Source organism: Ascaphus truei, chromosome 7 (assembly GCF_040206685.1).
Source record: "Ascaphus truei isolate aAscTru1 chromosome 7, aAscTru1.hap1, whole genome shotgun sequence".
NCBI lineage: Eukaryota > Metazoa > Chordata > Amphibia > Anura > Ascaphidae > Ascaphus > Ascaphus truei.
The window spans coordinates 26,701,000-26,722,950 of record NC_134489.1 but is presented as its reverse complement, the minus strand read 5'-3'; the positions used below and the strand labels follow the sequence as shown (position 1 = coordinate 26,722,950).

General features: G+C 45.9%; 6 non-coding genes and 1 pseudogene across 6 annotated transcripts; all 7 read right to left on the bottom strand.

Annotated features, from left to right (window-relative positions):
• Positions 1–3,296: 3,296 nt before the first annotated feature.
• Positions 3,297–3,489, bottom strand: LOC142500784 (U2 spliceosomal RNA). The gene has a single exon (XR_012803291.1). It is a non-coding gene; the product is annotated as a U2 spliceosomal RNA (small nuclear RNA).
• A 3,605-nt stretch (positions 3,490–7,094) lies between these two features.
• LOC142500774 (U2 spliceosomal RNA) lies at positions 7,095–7,286 on the bottom strand. Its single transcript, XR_012803284.1, has one exon. It is a non-coding gene; the product is annotated as a U2 spliceosomal RNA (small nuclear RNA).
• A 3,659-nt stretch (positions 7,287–10,945) lies between these two features.
• LOC142500155 (U2 spliceosomal RNA) lies at positions 10,946–11,144 on the bottom strand. The gene has a single exon (XR_012802829.1). It is a non-coding gene; the product is annotated as a U2 spliceosomal RNA (small nuclear RNA).
• Positions 11,145–14,046: 2,902 nt separating this feature from the next.
• LOC142500710 (U2 spliceosomal RNA) lies at positions 14,047–14,237 on the bottom strand. Its single transcript, XR_012803239.1, has one exon. It is a non-coding gene; the product is annotated as a U2 spliceosomal RNA (small nuclear RNA).
• An 831-nt stretch (positions 14,238–15,068) lies between these two features.
• LOC142500126 (U2 spliceosomal RNA) lies at positions 15,069–15,247 on the bottom strand (annotated as a pseudogene).
• A 3,221-nt stretch (positions 15,248–18,468) lies between these two features.
• LOC142500709 (U2 spliceosomal RNA) lies at positions 18,469–18,659 on the bottom strand. The gene has a single exon (XR_012803238.1). It is a non-coding gene; the product is annotated as a U2 spliceosomal RNA (small nuclear RNA).
• An 827-nt stretch (positions 18,660–19,486) lies between these two features.
• Positions 19,487–19,668, bottom strand: LOC142500735 (U2 spliceosomal RNA). The gene has a single exon (XR_012803261.1). It is a non-coding gene; the product is annotated as a U2 spliceosomal RNA (small nuclear RNA).
• Positions 19,669–21,951: the final 2,283 nt, after the last annotated feature.

Below are 21,951 nucleotides of genomic sequence, written 5' to 3'. Positions count from 1 at the left end.
TTCCCTTTTTTTCCCAAACACTCTTTGATAACTCTGCGAGTCTCCTCTATTTCACCCTCCACCTTGTGACCAAATCTTCGCATCCTATACAAAAACTGCAGTCTCTGTTGCCAATTCTCATACCATTGTCTTTCCCTTCTTGCTTTCCTTGCTCCCATCTTAATAAAAAACTTTTTTGACTCGAGCTTCACCCATTCCCACCACTCTCCCACTTCTTGGAAACCACCCTTTTCCCTTTTCAATCTCCTATATACCCATTCATACTGTTTTTTAACCCATTCATCCTCTAATAGTGCCACATTCAACTTCCAAACATTCTTCATTCTCTCTCCTTCTCCCTCCACCTCTAACCTTACATTCAACATAACATGGTCAGAAAACACTGCTTCTTGGCCCTTGAAGTCCTTTACTTTCACAAACTCAGAAATTAAACAAAAATCAATTCTAGATTTTGCCGTTCCTTTGTCGCTAAACCATGTAAACACCTTATCTCTTCCCTTTCCTGGTGCCCCTGCGTCTATCAAATGGAACTCTTGCATTATCTTAATCAGAAGTCTCCCTGTAGAGTCAACCTCCCCCTTACCTCCTACTCCTTCTCGGTCTGCATCTGTTATTATGCAATTAAAATCGCCCACTATTACTGTCGGCTCTCTCCCTGGCAAAAAAAACCTCAATTTCTCAAATAAAATGGCCCTCTCTTTCCTCACAGGTGGGGCATAAATATTGAATAATCTAAACCGACAGCTTTCAGTTTGGACATAAACTAAAATTAACCTTCCTGGTTCTATAACTCTAATTTTACCCAACGAAACATCTGGACTTTTAACCACCACCCCTACCCCCGCATTCTTGCTATCGGATCCCCCCGACCAGAACGCTGGTCCCCACTTCCAATCTGTCGCCTTCAAAGGATGTACAAGCCCACATTCTTGAAGGGCTACAATATCAGCTCTCTGCAAGCGCAAAAAATCAAAAATTGCTGCCCTTCTTGTTGCAGCCCTAATGCTGCGCACATTCAAAGTCGCAATCCGCACCATCATAAATCATATTTTAATCCGGCTCATCAGTCTCTGGAGCCCTCCGGCCTATCCCCAACGTCCCATTTTGACGGGGACTCTCAGGGGGTTCCGCGGGGCTCCCCTCCAAGGACACAGGAGAAAAGTCCTGAATCTCCCCCTCCGGGCTCTCTGCTCCGACAAGGCTCTCAAAGTTCCCAAACCCCGGATTTGTTTCAGAAAAAGAGCCTTCACTATCACTTACAGCCAGCTGCTCACTCAAATCATGTCTAGTCTTTTGGGCATCCACTTCCGACTCTGTGTCTTTCTTTGACAACTTTCTTTTCCTTTGTACCTGCGTTTCCATTGGTTCCTCCTCTTCCGACTCTGCTGTCAGCTTTTTATCCATCAGCTGAGCTTCAGCGAGTTCAGACTCGGGGATAGCTGTTTCAGGTACTTCCTCTGTTTCTTCTTCATCTTCCTTCTCCTCCTCACTGAGGGGAATCCCGTCCTCTGGAGGTTCATGTGTTTGGGGTTCCTGGAAATAGGAGGGAAACGATCCCTCTGCACCGGCTCCCTCTCGTCCTCTCGCTGTAGCACGTGCATATGAACGTTTCGGGCACTGTCTAGCCAGATGCCCCTCCTCATCACACAGGTGGCATTTCTTCGGAACTCCGCACTGTGCAGACTTATGCGTTTCCTCGCCACAATTCCTGCAACCTGCTCCCATTCTGGCACACTTCTCTTGCACATGCCCGTATTCCTGGCACTTCCTGCAATACGTAGGGCGTCCATCAAAGGTTAGATAACCTCTCTTCCCTCCAATGCTGAAGGTCGCTGGGGGGTATCTTACTCCCAAAGGATTGTTATCATCTGGCTTAAACTCCACCCAAAACCTTCTTTTACCGTTGTAAATTCCCAGGAAATTTTCCAGCTTGTTTCCGCCCCTTACGTTATTACAATATTTCTGAAGGAACAACTTTAAATCGCCAGTCTCCACATACGGATCAAACATATGAATCGTCACCGCAGTATTTTGCATCATAAAGAAGGGGGTTAGCTTAATCCCCTTCATCGCATCACTCACTGTTTCTTTATTTGCTCTTCCAAAAACTCGCATACAGACATCATAGTCGTGAAAGGTGACATCAAAAAATCCCAACCTGGGGGGGTCTTGTAGGCAAAAAATCTCCTTGATCTCCACTTCAAGGGTCTCCATCAACACGATATTCACAAAATTCCTCAGATAAATCCTCGTCTGCGCCTCCTCATCCAGCTGAAAACGAATCGTATTTTTTGTAGGCGCTCCCGCCGCCATGATCACCTCCTGCTCTGCTTTGACGCAGCCCCCCAAAAGCAGCAAGTGGCTTTAGTCCCCGAAGGGACGATGCCACAAGGCCAAGGAGCCGGGTCTCGCAAGCCTGCCCCTGACCCAGACACTTGATCTGAGCCAAAAGGCCGAGAAGCGATAACCAGAAATGGGCCCCCGCCTGAGCGCCGCCCGACGGCCGGGGGCGCTACGCTTTAGGGAGAAGGGCAGAGGGAGCCGCTGGCTGCCCGCTCGCCTCCTCCCCCAGCAGGCCTGCCTCCAGTCCCTCCGCTCCTCCCGACACAGCCCCGGGGAGTCTATGCAGCAGCGGCGGCGACGACGACGACGGATGCAAAAGCCAAAGACTTTGTATGGAGTAAAGAAAAGCAGCCGCACACACTGCCGGGGGGCCCGCAAGGCCAGCAAACAGCCAAAAAGGCACATGCTTCCAGTTCTTTTTCCGGCACCAGGCTTCGTCTGCTTATTTGCATAGGAACCGCCCACTTTTTCTCTGCTAGCCGACTCGTCTGGGCTGCCATGAAACTCAGGCAGCAAGCAAGCAGCCAGTGGCTGGGCTTTTCAGTTCAGGTCATTTTAGCCAGCCAGCCAGCCAGCCAGCCAGCCATTGTGACAAGAAGCCAGCAAGTCAAGGCATTTGCTGCTTGCTGCTTGCTGCTGCAGTGTTTGCTATGCAGGCTATTTGGATACAGCTTCAACAGGAGTTTCTTAGGCATCTGCTCGTTCGGACTGAATTAGGCTAGGCAGCAGGCGGCACTCCTGCTCCATGCGAGGAGGAGCTGAAAAGAAAAGAAAGTAAGAAGCCACGCAAAAGAGCAAACAAGACACAGCAAAAAGAAGGAGGCTTTATTTTGTCGTCATTTCTTCATCTTCTTCTTTCTTTGCAAAAGAAAGAGCCAAAAATGCATGTTTGTTTTTTTTCTGTCAGACAGTGATTTGTTTCTATTTTTTGATACAAGCCAAATATCCCCAAAGGGAAGTGCACCGGTCCTGGAGGTACTGCAATACCAGGTCAATGCGTGGAGTGGACAGAGCAAGCTCTTCTTCCATCTCCCTGTTCTAAAAATCCATTTAATATATGGTCCCCAGATAGGGGACGTATCAGATATTAAACTGATAAGAACAGATTTTTTTTGTTTTTAAATGTTTATTCACATTTCAAAATATTTACAAACAGTAAATAAGAAAACCATTTCCACAAATAAATCAAACATTCTAACAGAAACTTCAAATTTCTTAATTCCCAAAAACACCTCTATGTACAAAAAATTTACATTATCTCACATTTTAACACCCATATATTACATATTCAACATCAAGATACATATTCAGCAAAGAAAAGGAAAAACAAAAAAACTTTTCAAAATAATAACAAAACCCCCTTTACATGCAATAACCCCAAACAACAAAGATATTCATCCAACACACTGTTTTCACTTCCTATACGTAAACTCAAAACTTAGAATAGTTCATTCCCTAAGGAAAAACTGAAATCACTAACATATAGTTCCCAAAAAGGTTGGATCCCGTGTTGCCCATTCCTTCTTCTTTCTTATTCGTTCCATATAGTCTTTTGCATAAGTTTTAAAGGCTGACTCTGTCCTCTGCTTTCTCATTTGAATTACCTTTTCTAATAACTCTATTACTACCATGTAGTCAGCAAAAGGGTTTATCTCTTTCCAAAAATTCAGCCACCCTTCTCCATCCCCCACTATCTCTTGCACTTCCTCTACTTTCTTTCTTATCATTTTTTTGGAAAAAGATTCTACCCCCACCCTACTCGAGCTCGCTCTCTCTTCGTTTGCCACTATTTTGGTACATACTTCTACTATGCTCTTTTGTTCTACCTTCTTTTGGCTACTTTTCCCTTCCGTTAATTTTGTTACTCCCTGTTTTGGAGTCCCCCCTACGAAATCGCTATCACTCTCACCAATACCTGACACTACTCCCTCTTCACTCTCACTCCTACTTGTTCCACCTACTTTACGTCTTGGTGTAGCGCTTGGCTTCCTCCCTCTTTCCTCCTCTTTTCCTTTCCTTCCTATAGTTACAGGATCTGCTACTTCACTCTCTTCTGAACCACTCAGCCCTTTTACATCCCTTCTTCCAACTCCACTCGGGCCTATCTTCACTTCTCTCTCCTCTTCCACTTTCTCTACCTTGTCTCCCTGCCCCTTCCTAATAGGTCTGCTCTCATCACTTCTGCCTATCCCATCTAAAATCTCCGGGGCCCAGTCTGTAAATACTATGTCTTTCTCCTCTCCCCCCACACAACGATCTTCCCGGGTTTCTTCCACCATTGTTACCTCTGGAGAGACCACCAAATCACGAGTTTCCTCTCCCTCACTAATACCCATATCTTGCTCAAATTCCATCCACTCTTCCCCCTCTCTCCCCTTGTATACTCTTTTCCCATCTCTAAATTCTAGCCACTGTACCTCTTCTTTTTTGCTTTGCTCATACTCCTCTTTAGACATATTTTTCCTTTGACACATCAATTTATCTAGTCTCTCTGTAATTTGAGCATCCTTGCTCCCAACATGTTGTTTTCTAAACACCCACACCCAAAAATCCACATCTCCAACTGCTTTCTGAAACTCTTCCATTTTCTCTAATAAAACCTTCTGACTTCTCACTTCAGCAGCTTCCCCTTCGGGTGTTTTCTCTATTTTCTCCCTTGGGCCCTCCCCCTTTATCTCTACTTGTCTACCCTCCGTTACATCTACCTCTTGCTTACGTTTTTGAGCTTTTTTTTCCCCCACAGTTACCTCCATTCCTTCCCCCTGCTCTTCCTGGGTCAAAACCCCCACACTCTGCACCTCCTGTACCTCCATTTGATCCCCCCAACTCGGCTGTGCTGCCCCCAAAAGATCTGTTACTGACCCCTGGGTGAGAACTCCCAATCCATCTCCCCCCCCCACCTCAAAACTTCGGGCTATTGCTTCTACAAAAAGCTCTTCCTCCCTCTTTTGGGTCTCCGTTGGCTGTCCCCCCCAAGAACTGTCCATTCCCCCTTTTTGGAAAGTGTCCTTCATATCCGTTCCCCCCCTCGCCGCCCGTGCATAGCTCTTTTGCGGGCACTGGCGGAAAAGATGGCCTCCTTCCCCACATAAGTCACATTTCTTAGGGACACTGCAGTGGGATGCCATATGTCCCTCCTCTCCGCAATTACGGCACACTGCCCCTATTTTCTCACAGTCGACTCTTGTGTGGCCATACTTGAAGCAGTTCCTACAATAGGTCGGCTGTCCAGGGTAATTGAGGAAACCCCTGTTTCCACTGATGCTGAAACTAGCCGGGGGGTGCATTACGCCTCCAACACATGATGCATCTGGCCTGAAGCGCACCCAAAACCGCCTTTTGGCATTGAACATGTTGTACGGGTTCTTCATCTCAATGCCTCCTCTTACCACCGTACAGTATCTTTTCAAAAAGAAAATGATATCTTCCTTCAAGATGTACGGGTTGTACATGTGAACAACAACCGATCTCTCATCCATCATATAGCTTGGTGCAATGCTGATCCCACGCATATTGGGCTCTCCTGCAGCCTCCTTACATCTCTGCAAGACGTTCAGGCAGTCACATTCTTCGCAAAGGGTCAGATCGAATATTCCTTGCCTCGGGAAATCCTGCAAGCAGAAGATCTTTGCCGCATCCAGCCCCACGATCTCTCTCAGCACCTTCTCCACGAAAAAGGTAAGACCCACTCGATCTCTCTCCGTCTCCACGACCTGGAACCGCAGCGTGTTCCTCAGGCTCGCTCCCGCAGCCATCGTTGACGTCCTCGCCTTCCCGAAGAGCTTAGGTGCGGCACCCCGAAAGCAGCATGTGACTTAAGCCCTGGGGCGATGTCACAAGGCAAAGGTGCCGGCCCTTCCCTCTCTCTGATGGCCTTCTGGTTTCAGACACTTGGTCTTAGCCAAAAGGCCGAGAAGCGATAACCAGAAATGGGCCCCCGCCTGAGCGCCGCCCGACGGCCGGGGGCGCTACGCTTTAGGGAGAAGGGCAGAGGGAGCCGCTGGCTGCCCGCTCGCCTCCTCCCCCAGCAGGCCTGCCTCCAGTCCCTCCGCTCCTCCCGACACAGCCCCGGGGAGTCTATGCAGCAGCGGCGGCGACGACGACGACGGATGCAAAAGCCAAAGACTTTGTATGGAGTAAAGAAAAGCAGCCGCACACACTGCCGGGGGGCCCGCAAGGCCAGCAAACAGCCAAAAAGGCACATGCTTCCAGTTCTTTTCCGGCACCAGGCTTCGTCTGCTTATTTGCATAGGAACCGCCCACTTTTTCTCTGCTAGCCGACTCGTCTGGGCTGCCATGAAACTCAGGCAGCAAGCAAGCAGCCAGTGGCTGGGCTTTTCAGTTCAGGTCATTTTAGCCAGCCAGCCAGCCAGCCAGCCAGCCATTGTGACAAGAAGCCAGCAAGTCAAGGCATTTGCTGCTTGCTGCTTGCTGCTGCAGTGTTTGCTATGCAGGCTATTTGGATACAGCTTCAACAGGAGTTTCTTAGGCATCTGCTCGTTCGGACTGAATTAGGCTAGGCAGCAGGCGGCACTCCTGCTCCATGCGAGGAGGAGCTGAAAAGAAAAGAAAGTAAGAAGCCACGCAAAAGAGCAAACAAGACACAGCAAAAAGAAGGAGGCTTTATTTTGTCGTCATTTCTTCATCTTCTTCTTTCTTTGCAAAAGAAAGAGCCAAAAATGCATGTTTGTTTTTTTTCTGTCAGACAGTGATTTGTTTCTATTTTTTGATACAAGCCAAATATCCCCAAAGGGAAGTGCACCGGTCCTGGAGGTACTGCAATACCAGGTCAATGCGTGGAGTGGACAGAGCAAGCTCTTCTTCCATCTCCCTGTTCTAAAAATCCATTTAATATATGGTCCCCAGATAGGGGACGTATCAGATATTAAACTGATAAGAACAGATTTTTTTTTTTTTTTATTTCTTTTTGAACAAAAAATTATTCTTTCATAATTTTCCAAACAAAAATTCTCAATTACTTCACAAAAGCAAGTCAAATACATTCTAAAATTCCCCAAAAAACATCCCATACATTTACAGAAACCCCTACATATAATTCTATTTTACTTCCATTCTATTTCATTTACATTTCTATTTTTCCCTTACTTTTTCATTACCCCACTAAACACATCAAATAGAAAACTTTTGTTCCATCAGTTATCATACTTTCTTTAAACAAAAATTCATTCTTTCTCCATCCTATCTATCCCTTCTAATTCCCCACCTCCGACGTTTAATTCTTTTTCCAAATCTTTTCTCATTTCCTCTAGTCTTTGTTTTATTCTTTGAAGACTTTTTCCTTTTGTTTTACTAAGCTCTGAGCCTTTTGCCTCAAAAACTTTTTTCTCTTCATTTAATTTAACATATTCATTTTTCCATTTAATATACATTTGAACATCCCACCAGAACACAGTTTTTTTGGCCCATTTGTTTGCTGTCATCATTTCTTCTATTCTTTCCCTCATTATTTGTATATCTATTTCCCCTTTTTCCATTTCCCAAATTTCCTTCCAAAATTCCTTTCTTAGTTTCTCTATCATCTCCTCCCAGCTTTCTTTTGTTTGTGTGTCTGCAACTATCTTACTTTTGTCTCTTTTCTGAGTTATTTTACTTTCTTCTGACTCACTCACTGATGAGGTTTCAGGCTCATTTCTAGTTGGTCCAGCTATTTCCTCTGAGGTTTCCTTATTCTCTATTGCTTTAATCTTACAGGTACTTCCTTCCTCCCTTCTCCCTTCCTCTCCCCCGCTTTCACCCACAGATAGAACTCCTCCCTCACTTTCACTTCTACTCGTTCCTCCCACCTTCCGTGTTGGCATTCCTATTATCTTCCCCCTTTCTATCTCCTTGTTTGGGCGTCCCTTTTCCTCTTTCTGCACCCCTCCTCTTTCACTTTCTGATGAGGAGACTGACCCCCAATCACTCCCACTACTCCTAGCTGCTTCCAGTGTTTTAGTTTCCAGAACTCTAGGATACCCCTCAAAATTACTGTGCTCTTTCTCCCTTGGCATGATGCTTTCCGGGGTCTCCTCCACCACTATATCTTGTACTTCCTCCTCCTCGCTAACATCCTCCACATCTCTGAAAAACTCCCTTTCCTCCTCTCTTTCCTTGAGGACTGCTCTGCCCTCCTTCACCTCCACTAAAAGTATATTCTCTTTTTTCATTTCTTCATATTCCTCTTTTGTAATGTTTTTCCTTTGGTGCATTACTTCGTCTAATCTTTTAATAATTTGCTGATCTGTACTTCCTCTATGTTGCTTCCTAAAAACTTCTACCCAGAAATCTACTTCCCCTACTGCCCTCTGAAACTCTCCCATTTTCTCCTCTAAAACACTTCCACTTGGTATTTCTCCTATCTGTTCCCTTCCTATCTTCGCAACCCTCTCTACTTTCTCTCTAGGCCCCTCTCTCTTCTCTCCCTCTTGGCCCTCCTTCCCTTCCACGCTGTCTGCTTCCTGTTGGCTTTTACGTTTTTGGGGCTTCTTTTCCCCAACTGTGACCTCCATTCCCTCCTCCTGCTCTTCACCAAATTTCCCTTCCCCTCCCTGTGCGTCTTGAGCATCCATTCTTTCAGCCCAACTTGGGTCATGCACATTCTCTGACTCTATTGTCCCACCCCCCTCCAAAATCAGACCACAGTCTCCCCCCTCCCCCTTTTCCCCAGCAAAGTTCCGGGCAATACTTTCCAAAAATTGATCTTCTTTTTTTTTCTCCTGGGCATCTTTTTCTCGACTTGACATACAGGTTTCCTCCTCATTTGCTGCCTGGGCATAAGTTTTCTCCGTGCACTGTCTTGCCAAATGTCCTCTCTTTCCACAATAGTGGCACTTTTTTGGGACACTACAGCTGCTTACAGTATGTCCCTCTTCCCCACAGTTCCGACACACTACTCCTGTTTTTGGGCATCCTTCTTTCGTATGTCCGTAACTAAAACAATGTCTACAGTATAAAGGCTGTCCTGGATAGAACAAAAAGCCTCTGTCTCCTTTAATATTGAAGATGGCAGGTGGGTGTGTCACCCCTCCTACGCACGACGTATCTCTCCTGAAGCGCACCCAATATCGTCTTTTCCCATTAAATATACCGTAATGGTTCTTTTGTTCTTCTCCTCCTTTTACCATCTCACAGTATCGTTTTAGAAACCACATAATATCTTCACCCCTTGCATAAGGGTTGTACATATGCAGTACCAATGGTTTCTCTTCCATCATGAAACTAGGAATAACCTTAATTCCTCTCAGGTTTGGGTCCTCGGCTCTCTCTTTGCATCTTTCAAACAGGTTCCAACAATCTTCTTCCTGGAAGCAGGTCAGATCAAAAATCCCCTGCGCAGGGAAATCTTGTAGACAGAGGATCTTCTCCTCATGTAGGCCAATCAGCTCCCACAGGACTTTCTCCACAATCCATCGTAGATCAACTCGGCTTCTCTCTGACTCCACAACCAGAAACCGGATGGAGTTTCTCATCCCTGTTTGGGCTGCCATGCTGATTCCTCTGCTTCTCCAAGCTTAGGTGCGGCACCCCAAAAGCAGCAGGGGACTTAAGCCGGTTAAGGCGATGTCCCCAGGCCAAGGTGCCGGCCCTTCACTTTCTCCGCTCTCCGCTCTCCGTTCTCGATCGCCCCTCGTCGCTCGAGATGGCGTGCCCCCCCAAAAGCAGCAAGGATCTTAAGCCCCCGAAGGGGCGATGATCCAGGGCCAAGGGGTCACAGTCTCAGCAAAGCCCCTGACTCAGACACTTGATCTGAGCCAAAAGGCCGAGAAGCGATAACCAGAAATGGGCCCCCGCCTGAGCGCCGCCCGACGGCCGGGGGCGCTACGCTTTAGGGAGAAGGGCAGAGGGAGCCGCTGGCTGCCCGCTCGCCTCCTCCCCCAGCAGGCCTGCCTCCAGTCCCTCCGCTCCTCCCGACACAGCCCCGGGGAGTCTATGCAGCAGCGGCGGCGACGACGACGACGGATGCAAAAGCCAAAGACTTTGTATGGAGTAAAGAAAAGCAGCCGCACACACTGCCGGGGGGCCCGCAAGGCCAGCAAACAGCCAAAAAGGCACATGCTTCCAGTTCTTTTTCCGGCACCAGGCTTCGTCTGCTTATTTGCATAGGAACCGCCCACTTTTTCTCTGCTAGCCGACTCGTCTGGGCTGCCATGAAACTCAGGCAGCAAGCAAGCAGCCAGTGGCTGGGCTTTTCAGTTCAGGTCATTTTAGCCAGCCAGCCAGCCAGCCAGCCAGCCATTGTGACAAGAAGCCAGCAAGTCAAGGCATTTGCTGCTTGCTGCTTGCTGCTGCAGTGTTTGCTATGCAGGCTATTTGGATACAGCTTCAACAGGAGTTTCTTAGGCATCTGCTCGTTCGGACTGAATTAGGCTAGGCAGCAGGCGGCACTCCTGCTCCATGCGAGGAGGAGCTGAAAAGAAAAGAAAGTAAGAAGCCACGCAAAAGAGCAAACAAGACACAGCAAAAAGAAGGAGGCTTTATTTTGTCGTCATTTCTTCATCTTCTTCTTTCTTTGCAAAAGAAAGAGCCAAAAATGCATGTTTGTTTTTTTTCTGTCAGACAGTGATTTGTTTCTATTTTTTGATACAAGCCAAATATCCCCAAAGGGAAGTGCACCGGTCCTGGAGGTACTGCAATACCAGGTCAATGCGTGGAGTGGACAGAGCAAGCTCTTCTTCCATCTCCCTGTTCTAAAAATCCATTTAATATATGGTCCCCAGATAGGGGACGTATCAGATATTAAACTGATAAGAACAGATTTTTTTTTTTTTTTTTTTTATTTTATTTGCATATTTGAAAAATATACAATTTGACATTTTTGTTTTACATTTTCTTTTTGAACAAAAATTATATAATAAAAATTATTTCTTTCATAACTTTCCAAAAGAAATTCTCAATTACTTCATACAAGAAAATTCAAAATACATTCCAATTTCCAAAAACTTCTCCCATATATTTACAGAACCCATATAATTCTATTTACATCCTTTCTATTTCATTTATATTTCTATTTTTACCCTTACTTTCCCAAGAAATACATTCTACTCATCCCACTTTTCCTTCTATTTTCCCATCACATATTATTTTTATATTCTTTCATTACATTTTCTTTTCCTTTTTCTTCTTAATTTCTTTCCATAATATCATACCTCTACTTCTTTATTAAACCTCCTTTCTTTACTTTTGCTTCCTTTCTCTGCTTATTTCTTAACATTACTAAAATTTCCCACATTCCTCCTCTTTAGTTCTTCCAAACCATCCCGTATATATTACATTTTCTCCGCATCTCTCCTTAAAAAATTCTGCCTCCACCTCGTCATAAAACTTTTCGTTTTCAATGTCCTCCATACTTCCTATTTTTCCGGGCAATGCAAAAATACTATCATCTATTTCATAATTCAACATCTCCTCTTTTTCAGTATCTGTCTCTTTTTCGGGCATAGCAACCCCCACAGTCTCCTTACTTTTACCCAAAAACCCCCCCTTCAAAACTTTCTTTTTCCTTACTGACACTTCACACAATACTTTCTCTTCTTCCTTTCCCAAAGATTCCACCACTTTGTCACTGAGCAAATCCTCAAACTCCTCTATTCTAACATTCCCATTGTCTTCTCTTACCCCCAAATCCTCACTGTCTATACTCACATTCCCTAAAAAAAAATCTCCATCAACACTGACAACACTCCCTTTTCCCTCAAAAAATTCCTTCTCCACTACCTCCTCTGTTCTATTCTCCCTTTTTATTTTATTTTTACACTCTTGACTTATCTTAACACAGTTTTTCCCTGCTTTCAGAAACATCCCTTTGTTTTTTTCCAAACAATTACGAGCAAAATGCCCTGGCTTTCCACAAAAGTCACATTTTTTAAATTCATCACAATTCGCAGCTATGTGTCCTCTTCTCCCACAATTGCGGCAAATCATTCCAGCGGGCTGTCCTGAATAACTCAGGGTGCCCTGATCTCTGCCAATACAGAAACTTGTCGGGGGGTACATCACTCCTCCCACATGCTCGGGGTCAGTCCTAAAACGAACCCAGAAAAGTCTTTTCCCATTATATAGTCCATACGCATTTTTCAGTTGCGTTCCTCCTTTGACCGTTACACAAAAACGAGTCAAAAATCTTTCAATGTCCTCCTTCTTCGAAAAGACATTAAACATTCGTACAGTTACCGCTCTTTCCACTTGCAGGAATCTGGGTATCACCCGGATTCCTCTCATCCGATGGTCTCCCAAATTCCTCTCACATCTCTCGAAGATTTTTTGGCAAATCTCCTCCTCTATGCAGGTCAGATCAAAAATGCCCAATCTCCGGAACTCCTGCAGACAATAGATCTCTTCGAATTCCACTCCAAGCAGATCACGCAAAACTTCCTCCACGATAACGTCCACATCAACACTGGCCCGTCTGGTCTCATCAACCTGAAAACGGATGCAGTTCCTCTCGTTCGCTCTGTCCGCCATTCTCGTCCTTGGCTTAACAAGATCCAGGTGCGGCGCCCTAATAGCAGCAAGGGGGTTAAGTCTGTTAAGACGATCCCCCAAGGCCAAAGCGCCGGCCCTTCACCATCTCGCTCTCTCCATCTCCGTCTCACTTGTCCGCCATCCGTCAATCCGACCTTCAGGATCAGGTGCGGCACCCCAACAGCAGCAAGAGGGTTTAGTTCCTGGGGAACGATCCCTCAAGGCCAAGGCGCCGGCCCCTCTCCTTCTCTCTCTCCTGATCGCCTCCCGTGCTCGAGTTAGCGTGACTCCCTCATAGCAGCATGGGTCTTAAGCTCCCCAGGAAGCGATGACCCAAGGCCAAGGAGTCACAGACTCAGCGCAACCTCTCAGCCCAGACACTCGATCTGAGCCAAAAGGCCGAGAAGCGATAACCAGAAATGGGCCCCCGCCTGAGCGCCGCCCGACGGCCGGGGGCGCTACGCTTTAGGGAGAAGGGCAGAGGGAGCCGCTGGCTGCCCGCTCGCCTCCTCCCCCAGCAGGCCTGCCTCCAGTCCCTCCGCTCCTCCCGACACAGCCCCGGGGAGTCTATGCAGCAGCGGCGGCGACGACGACGACGGATGCAAAAGCCAAAGACTTTGTATGGAGTAAAGAAAAGCAGCCGCACACACTGCCGGGGGGCCCGCAAGGCCAGCAAACAGCCAAAAAGGCACATGCTTCCAGTTCTTTTTCCGGCACCAGGCTTCGTCTGCTTATTTGCATAGGAACCGCCCACTTTTTCTCTGCTAGCCGACTCGTCTGGGCTGCCATGAAACTCAGGCAGCAAGCAAGCAGCCAGTGGCTGGGCTTTTCAGTTCAGGTCATTTTAGCCAGCCAGCCAGCCAGCCAGCCAGCCATTGTGACAAGAAGCCAGCAAGTCAAGGCATTTGCTGCTTGCTGCTTGCTGCTGCAGTGTTTGCTATGCAGGCTATTTGGATACAGCTTCAACAGGAGTTTCTTAGGCATCTGCTCGTTCGGACTGAATTAGGCTAGGCAGCAGGCGGCACTCCTGCTCCATGCGAGGAGGAGCTGAAAAGAAAAGAAAGTAAGAAGCCACGCAAAAGAGCAAACAAGACACAGCAAAAAGAAGGAGGCTTTATTTTGTCGTCATTTCTTCATCTTCTTCTTTCTTTGCAAAAGAAAGAGCCAAAAATGCATGTTTGTTTTTTTTCTGTCAGACAGTGATTTGTTTCTATTTTTTGATACAAGCCAAATATCCCCAAAGGGAAGTGCACCGGTCCTGGAGGTACTGCAATACCAGGTCAATGCGTGGAGTGGACAGAGCAAGCTCTTCTTCCATCTCCCTGTTCTAAAAATCCATTTAATATATGGTCCCCAGATAGGGGACGTATCAGATATTAAACTGATAAGAACAGATACTACACTTGATCTTAGCCAAAAGGCCGAGAAGCGATAACCAGAAATGGGCCCCCGCCTGAGCGCCGCCCGACGGCCGGGGGCGCTACGCTTTAGGGAGAAGGGCAGAGGGAGCCGCTGGCTGCCCGCTCGCCTCCTCCCCCAGCAGGCCTGCCTCCAGTCCCTCCGCTCCTCCCGACACAGCCCCGGGGAGTCTATGCAGCAGCGGCGGCGACGACGACGACGGATGCAAAAGCCAAAGACTTTGTATGGAGTAAAGAAAAGCAGCCGCACACACTGCCGGGGGGCCCGCAAGGCCAGCAAACAGCCAAAAAGGCACATGCTTCCAGTTCTTTTTCCGGCACCAGGCTTCGTCTGCTTATTTGCATAGGAACCGCCCACTTTTTCTCTGCTAGCCGACTCGTCTGGGCTGCCATGAAACTCAGGCAGCAAGCAAGCAGCCAGTGGCTGGGCTTTTCAGTTCAGGTCATTTTAGCCAGCCAGCCAGCCAGCCAGCCAGCCATTGTGACAAGAAGCCAGCAAGTCAAGGCATTTGCTGCTTGCTGCTTGCTGCTGCAGTGTTTGCTATGCAGGCTATTTGGATACAGCTTCAACAGGAGTTTCTTAGGCATCTGCTCGTTCGGACTGAATTAGGCTAGGCAGCAGGCGGCACTCCTGCTCCATGCGAGGAGGAGCTGAAAAGAAAAGAAAGTAAGAAGCCACGCAAAAGAGCAAACAAGACACAGCAAAAAGAAGGAGGCTTTATTTTGTCGTCATTTCTTCATCTTCTTCTTTCTTTGCAAAAGAAAGAGCCAAAAATGCATGTTTGTTTTTTTTCTGTCAGACAGTGATTTGTTTCTATTTTTTGATACAAGCCAAATATCCCCAAAGGGAAGTGCACCGGTCCTGGAGGTACTGCAATACCAGGTCAATGCGTGGAGTGGACAGAGCAAGCTCTTCTTCCATCTCCCTGTTCTAAAAATCCATTTAATATATGGTCCCCAGATAGGGGACGTATCAGATATTAAACTGATAAGAACAGATTTTTTTTTTTTTTTTTAAATGTTTTATTCACATTCTCATATATTTACAAACAGTAAAATAAACACGTTTCAGAAAACAAAACAAAACAATATTCCAACAGCACATATATTACATATTTTTGCAAAACATAAGTCATATATTTATTTAGTTAACTGATCAAACCCAAACAACATCAGCTCTTCCAAAAAAACTTTTCAATGTTTAGTCATACTCTGCCATCCCTTTTATCGCTCTTTCTAAAGTTTCTTTCAACTGTGTGATTCTTCCAGGGGACGCCCCCTTTTCTGTTTCCAAAAGCCCTGTCACCCTTTCTTTATCTCTTTTATATAACTCGTAGTACTCATCTTTCTTTCTTCCTTTATGTTCATACTTCCTTTCACTCTCCTGTCTCTCCCCTGGCAGTAATTGCCAGTTTTTTCCTCCCTTTCCTCCCAGTGGACTTCTATCCCTTACTCCTTTACACCCCATTGCTTGTTTTTTCTGAATTCCCCCACCCCCACTCTCTCCTGTTGACACTGCACCTCCTTCACTCTCACTCCTGCTTGTCCCCCCTACTTTCCTTTTAGGTAATGCTGTCATCTCTCTTTTTTTCCCTACCTCAACTACTGCAATTTTTTTTTTTTTCCCACTCTCACTTTCCGATGAGGATATTTCTCTCCACTCACTCTCACTGGTGCTTAACCCAGCTACTCCCAATATTCCCTGTTCCCTAGGGGAGGGCTCCAGATCTTTCATTATTCCTTCTTCGCCTCCTTTTACAATTGGGTCTCCTTCAAAATCTCTAGGTCTCCCCTTACCTGCACATGCAAGCCCCATTCTCTCCGTTTGTACTACACATTCTAAGTCTTTTTTCTTCTCCAACTCTCTTACTGCCTCCTGTATTTTTTGTAAACTATCACCCTGCACCATATTCTCAACCCCACCGTATTGTACCTCCTCTTCCAGCTCATTATCCTGGTTTACCACTATTCCCAAATCTTTTTTCTTACTTTCTTCCTCCATTAACATTCTTTCTCCCTCCTGTCTATCTTTCGCCCCTTTCAACCACGTTATTTGTTCTTCTCTTAGGCTCATGTATTCCTTTTGTGACATTGTGGCTCTGCGGGCCTTAATATCCTCTAACTCTATTAATAGGTCTTCATCACTTATTTCTTTGTTCTCTGTGCGAAAAACTTGGACCCACAACTTCACACCCCCTACTTCCTTTTCAAAACTTTCCATTCCTTCTAACAAACCCCTTGATTCTCCCTTGCCACAATCCAGCTCCTTATTTCCCTCCCTCTTTACACAGGACTCCACAAACCCATCTTCCATCTCCCCCTCCTCCCTCCCACCCTGCATTCCTTGGGCTATTACGCTCTTCTCTTGCGCCTCTACTTTCTCCGCCCAACTTGCATTCTGTATCCTTCCCACCACCCCCTCCAACCCTTGCATAGCCTCAGGGGTTTCCTCCACCACTGAGCCATTCCCAGCCCACTCAATATTGTCCATAGTCCCCTCACCAGCCTCAGCAGGTCGTCTTGCTGCCTGGACATAGGACTTTTTCTTTGTGCAATTCCTTGCAATGTGCCCTCGATCTCCACATAAGTCACATTTTTTGGGTAAGTCACAATTGCCTGCAAAATGTCCCTCCTTTCCACAATTGCGGCAGCACTGTCCTGTTTTTTTACAGTTCTCACGCGTATGACCATACTGCAAACAGTTCCTACAATACAGGGGTTGCCCCGGGAAGAACAAAAACCCCCGGTTCCCCCCAATACTGAAACCTGATGGGGGGTTCAGCACTCCACCTGCACCCGAAGGGTCAAGTTTGAAACGGGCCCAAAATCTTCTCTTCCCGTTATAGATCCCATAGGAATTGTGCAACTCCTCTCCACCTCTGACGGATGAACAATACCTCCTCAGGAACATCACTAGATCCTCTTTTGGCACATATGGATTATACATATGTATAGTTATCGGCCTCTCATCCAATCGAAAGCACGGGATCATCTTTATGCCACGCATAATCTCGTCGTCCAAAACTTCCTTCGCTTTTTCAAAACAACAAAGTGCAGCTCCTTCCTGATGGAAGGTTACGTCAAAAATCCCTTGCCGGGGGAAATCCTGCAGACAGTAGACATCCTCTGCTCCCAAACCGACCTTCTGGATAACCTCCTCCACGATGAATCGTAGCTCGACCCGTCCTCTCTCGGCCTCCTCCACCAAGAACCGAATCGTGTTCTTTAGATGCGTCCATGTCGCCATCTTGCCTTAGATCGCCCTCCGAGAACGCTCAGGATAGCGTGCCCCCCCAAAAGCAGCAAGTGGCTTAAGACTCCCGAAGGAGCCGATGCCACAGGGCCAAGGGGGCACAGTCCCAGCTAAGCCCCTGACTCAGACACAATGATCTGAGCCAAAAGGCCGAGAAGCGATAACCAGAAATGGGCCCCCGCCTGAGCGCCGCCCGACGGCCGGGGGCGCTACGCTTTAGGGAGAAGGGCAGAGGGAGCCGCTGGCTGCCCGCTCGCCTCCTCCCCCAGCAGGCCTGCCTCCAGTCCCTCCGCTCCTCCCGACACAGCCCCGGGGAGTCTATGCAGCAGCGGCGGCGACGACGACGACGGATGCAAAAGCCAAAGACTTTGTATGGAGTAAAGAAAAGCAGCCGCACACACTGCCGGGGGGCCCGCAAGGCCAGCAAACAGCCAAAAAGGCACATGCTTCCAGTTCTTTTTCCGGCACCAGGCTTCGTCTGCTTATTTGCATAGGAACCGCCCACTTTTTCTCTGCTAGCCGACTCGTCTGGGCTGCCATGAAACTCAGGCAGCAAGCAAGCAGCCAGTGGCTGGGCTTTTCAGTTCAGGTCATTTTAGCCAGCCAGCCAGCCAGCCAGCCAGCCATTGTGACAAGAAGCCAGCAAGTCAAGGCATTTGCTGCTTGCTGCTTGCTGCTGCAGTGTTTGCTATGCAGGCTATTTGGATACAGCTTCAACAGGAGTTTCTTAGGCATCTGCTCGTTCGGACTGAATTAGGCTAGGCAGCAGGCGGCACTCCTGCTCCATGCGAGGAGGAGCTGAAAAGAAAAGAAAGTAAGAAGCCACGCAAAAGAGCAAACAAGACACAGCAAAAAGAAGGAGGCTTTATTTTGTCGTCATTTCTTCATCTTCTTCTTTCTTTGCAAAAGAAAGAGCCAAAAATGCATGTTTGTTTTTTTTCTGTCAGACAGTGATTTGTTTCTATTTTTTGATACAAGCCAAATATCCCCAAAGGGAAGTGCACCGGTCCTGGAGGTACTGCAATACCAGGTCAATGCGTGGAGTGGACAGAGCAAGCTCTTCTTCCATCTCCCTGTTCTAAAAATCCATTTAATATATGGTCCCCAGATAGGGGACGTATCAGATATTAAACTGATAAGAACAGATACTACACTTGATCTTAGCCAAAAGGCCGAGAAGCGATAACCAGAAATGGGCCCCCGCCTGAGCGCCGCCCGACGGCCGGGGGCGCTACGCTTTAGGGAGAAGGGCAGAGGGAGCCGCTGGCTGCCCGCTCGCCTCCTCCCCCAGCAGGCCTGCCTCCAGTCCCTCCGCTCCTCCCGACACAGCCCCGGGGAGTCTATGCAGCAGCGGCGGCGACGACGACGACGGATGCAAAAGCCAAAGACTTTGTATGGAGTAAAGAAAAGCAGCCGCACACACTGCCGGGGGGCCCGCAAGGCCAGCAAACAGCCAAAAAGGCACATGCTTCCAGTTCTTTTTCCGGCACCAGGCTTCGTCTGCTTATTTGCATAGGAACCGCCCACTTTTTCTCTGCTAGCCGACTCGTCTGGGCTGCCATGAAACTCAGGCAGCAAGCAAGCAGCCAGTGGCTGGGCTTTTCAGTTCAGGTCATTTTAGCCAGCCAGCCAGCCAGCCAGCCATTGTGACAAGAAGCCAGCAAGTCAAGGCATTTGCTGCTTGCTGCTTGCTGCTGCAGTGTTTGCTATGCAGGCTATTTGGATACAGCTTCAACAGGAGTTTCTTAGGCATCTGCTCGTTCGGACTGAATTAGGCTAGGCAGCAGGCGGCACTCCTGCTCCATGCGAGGAGGAGCTGAAAAGAAAAGAAAGTAAGAAGCCACGCAAAAGAGCAAACAAGACACAGCAAAAAGAAGGAGGCTTTATTTTGTCGTCATTTCTTCATCTTCTTCTTTCTTTGCAAAAGAAAGAGCCAAAAATGCATGTTTGTTTTTTTTCTGTCAGACAGTGATTTGTTTCTATTTTTTGATACAAGCCAAATATCCCCAAAGGGAAGTGCACCGGTCCTGGAGGTACTGCAATACCAGGTCAATGCGTGGAGTGGACAGAGCAAGCTCTTCTTCCATCTCCCTGTTCTAAAAATCCATTTAATATATGGTCCCCAGATAGGGGACGTATCAGATATTAAACTGATAAGAACAGATTTTTTTTTTTTTTTTAAATAAAAGTAAGTTTATTTCCATTTCACACGTAATTTCCACAATTTCCACTTTTCAGAAAATAAAAAACCACCCCAACATTACAAAAACCCATTCACATTTGCATGTATAACTTACTATTATTTCCATAGATAGACAAAACACAATAACTCACATTAAATATTCCTTCACAATTTACTTTTTCTTTAACAGTAAAGAAAAAAACTTTTCTCCTTCTTTTGCTTCTCATACCCTTTGTACCAATGTACTCCACAACTCTGGTTTCCATAATTGTTTACCTTCCTCTCTTCCCCATCTTTTTTTATCCAACAGGAAATATATATACATCTTACTCAGAATCATCTTCACACACACATTAACTTTAATGACCTCACTTCTATAAATCACCACATTCCTTACATCCCATACCACTTCTTTCACACAGCATATAATCTTCCATAATACAACCTCTTTCTTTCCATTCAATCCACTCAACCCATACATCATCATATCAAATTCCAATTTCTGTACTCCTGTCAGCTCTTTGATCAATTTTCCCACACAATTCCATATCTTTCTCACAAACTGGCAGTTCCAGAACAAATGAATCACATTTTCCAACCCTCTGCATCCCTCTCTAGGGCACTCCTCAGAATTTGCCTTTCCTCTCCTTTTTTGAAAAGCTCTCACCGGGATACATTCATGGACTGCCATCCACGCCATGTCTTTATGTCGATTTGTCAGTTCATTCATACTTACATTCTTCCACACTTTACTAGTTTGTTTATCATTCAACCTACCAATCGATTCTATGCAACTTTTCTCCGCAATGATCTTTAGAATTTTTCTATGATTTTCCCAACTTTTTTTATCTATCTTCTCCAAACCATATTTTTTTACAAATGTTTCAATTATTTTATAGAAATCTGGCGTCAAAAAGCACATTGGTTTACGCAAATCTATTTCAAATAGGCCTAGTTTTCGCAGCATTCCTCCTGTTGCATATCTACATAGACATGCTGCCTTGTTGTTCTTATTCTGCGTCCTCTGTACACAAAATTGCGCGTATTTTGCTGTCAAAATTTTTTCAATATTAGGGAAACTTTTCCCTCCTTTCAATTTTTCTTTTTCTACGCTTGGTCTTACTAATTTTTCATTTTCTGAGTTCCAAAAAAAGACGAATAGAAATCTTGTTATTTTCCTTAACCATTTTAATTGTGGCGGGAATACCATCCCCAGGTACAGTAGTAATGGTACTAATACTGCTTTCGTAATCAATACTTTTCCTTCCAAAGATAATTTCCTCAAGTTCCAAAATTGTATTTTTTTCTGAATTTTTTCTCCCACACTTTCCCAACTTTCTTCCCCTACCAATTCCTCATCAAAACATACTCCTAACAATTTTAACGATTTCCTTTCCACCGGTATTCCACACTGATCTAATTCTCTCCAGTACCCAAATGCCTTACAATTACTTTTATCCCAATTTACCCTAAAACCCGATGCCTGACAAAACGTTTCAATATGGAACTTTGCTCTCTTAATTGCCACTTGCGTTGTGCATATAATTGTCAGGTCATCCATATAGCCCAATACCTTAACATCCTGTCCCCCACTCCCTGGAATCTGTACTCCCCTGATTATTTTATCTTTTCTAATTAACTGCAGTAAAGGTTCCATCGCACAAATAAACATCAGGGGAGACAATGGGCACCCCTGTCTCACTCCCGAACTTATCCTGACTTCTTTTGACATAAAGCCATTAACTAAAACTCTGCTATAAATTCCCTCGTACAAACATTTAATCCATTTTAACACATTAACTGGAATTCCTAATTTTTTTAACACCTCCAATAAGAAAGCATGAGACAACCTGTCATACGCTTTTTCAAAATCTATATTGGCAATAACAACAGATTGATTCCTTTCTTTGCAGTACCATATGATATCTCTTATTAATACTAAATTTTCTGCAATTTGTCTTCCTGGTACTGCGCAAACTTGTTCTTCCTCTACCAATTTCTCAATTACTCGATTCAGTCTAATCATAATTAATTTTGCAACAATCTTATAATCTACATTTAATAAAGTGATTGGTCTCCAATTTTTTAGATCCCTTTTATCTCCTTTCTTATACACCAGTGTAATTATGCCTTCCCTAAAAGAAGGTGGTGTTCTCCCTTCTGCAAATATTTTTCCACATAAAGACATTACATCTGGTCCTATTAAATGCCACATTTCCATATAATATTCATACGGCAGCCCATCACTCCCAGGTGTTTTTCTTAACTTCCCACTTTTAATAATCTCTTCTATC